Consider the following 2048-nt stretch of genomic DNA (forward strand, 5'->3'; position numbering starts at 1 on the left):
CGGCCCTAGACTTTATATAGAGATGGAAGGACTGACAGCTCGCCCAAAGTGAAGCCAAAGCCTCGTGATCACCCTCTGGTGGCCGGCTGCAGTATAGGTCATAAATCCTGCCCCCTCCATGTTAGCAGATAGGACATGGGCCAAACTAAAAACTCAAAGTACATGTCGAATAACTTCTTCCCAAAGATAGTTTCTGTGATTTTAGGTAGTTTTTAATCACAATGATGTTTGTTCAAGTGTTCATTTTTCTTGTAGGTTTAGTTTTAATTAGTTATTCGTTGCTATAAAAACAGGGTTTAACATCACGATTAACAGTTGTGATCGTCTCGCGATTAGTCGCTTCGAGGACGTGACTCCGTGCTCAATCACTACTGAAGACTCTGTTTGCAACATTACAACATCCGGGATATTTTTGGTTCAGTTTTGTGCAGTGGGAGGAAGTGGAGCCTCGTCGTTTATCTTTATATACAGTTTAGGGTGCGGCCATAGATGAGAACTCAAGGACTTTATTGTCATTTTGCAAGCAATAATAAAATTGCAAAGCACTAGAAAAAGCACCTGCATCAGCTGTACTTTTTGTCATTATATAATAATGTCACAAGACCCAAACAAAAGAACCGTTAAATTCAACATCTGCAATATCAAAATAAAGGATTATGGATCGATTACATTCAACTTTAGGGGATAATAGAACGCTAATCACAACCACAAGAGATTTGAGACTTGACTTGGACTGACAAAAGTGACGTGTGAGCATAGATAGATAGATAGATAGATAGATAGATAGATAGATAGATAGATAGATAGACAGATAGATAGATGGATAGGTTGATCGATAGATAAATGAATATATTGATTGATGGATAGATGGATTGCTTGATTGATTGATTGATGGATAGATGGACGGATGGATGGACGGACGGACGGACGGGCGGACGGATAGATAGATAGATAGATAGATAGATAGATAGATAGATAGATAGATAGATAGATAGATAGATAGATAGATGTGAAATGTTGCCCTTTGCACTCTGTCCCTAGTTTGACTTCCTTGTTTTGACAACACCCTGGGACACAGGTGACATTCCATTTGTGCGTATTTAGCGCCGAGGATGATATTAAGCTAATCTTCCCGTGCTCCTGTTTGCTCTTCGGGATTTGGGAAGTAAAGGCAAACAGAGGCTCCAGCTAAGATGAGGGGCGACGCAGCTGAGGTGGTGGCGGCAGCAGCAGCAGCGAACTGTTGGCTTTCTCAGTGTGAGGTTGTGAGAATATTGTCCAAACTTCCTCGGTTAGGTTAGGATTACATATTTGATGTTAAATCCGCTCCAAAAGTGTAAAGCTGTGTGTTTTGCTGGCAGCGAAGTTGACCTTACAATGTGAACCTTCTCAAAAACTAACTTCCCAAAGGCATTAAGGATTTCTTCTGCCCTACAGGTGGCACAAAATCACCATGAAGTACCATTGTTAATGTCAACTACTTATTTTACTTAGTAATAGTGTGAATTCAAAAACTTTAAGGCAGTGGTCAACCTGCTAACATTATAAAGCGTCCTTGAACTCCACATTTACACGCAACATTATTACCAGGGTCCTCTAGATTCTTTGGCTATTAACACTTTACAAACAACATGACTGCACCTTTACCTGATTTCACAATTATATTACAATTTCTATCATTTAGTATATCAGAATCAGATATATTGGCTACATATGTGTACACATTTATAAGAACAGTTTACAAAAATAACAAAGCTGAACAAAGATTTCATTTTCAATTTATTTCATTTTTATTTTTATTTCATTCTTTAGAAAAGAAATGAACGGGAGCATAATGTTTGCCCTTTGTCAGCCTTTCAAAAATAAATAAATAAAAATAAAAATAAAATAATATAATAAAATAATGATTAATAAAAATCCACATTGCTGCGCTTACATATGTTAACTTTGCAGAACTAATACAAAATAAAAATTCACTTTTTCTGCTAAAAAGCATCATCATGTGTTTCTAATAACAGTTGTTTTACACGTTTCTTGAAACTAAAAAG

Source organism: Echiichthys vipera, assembly GCF_963691815.1.
Source record: "Echiichthys vipera genome assembly, chromosome: 6".
Classification (NCBI taxonomy): domain Eukaryota; kingdom Metazoa; phylum Chordata; class Actinopteri; order Perciformes; family Trachinidae; genus Echiichthys; species Echiichthys vipera.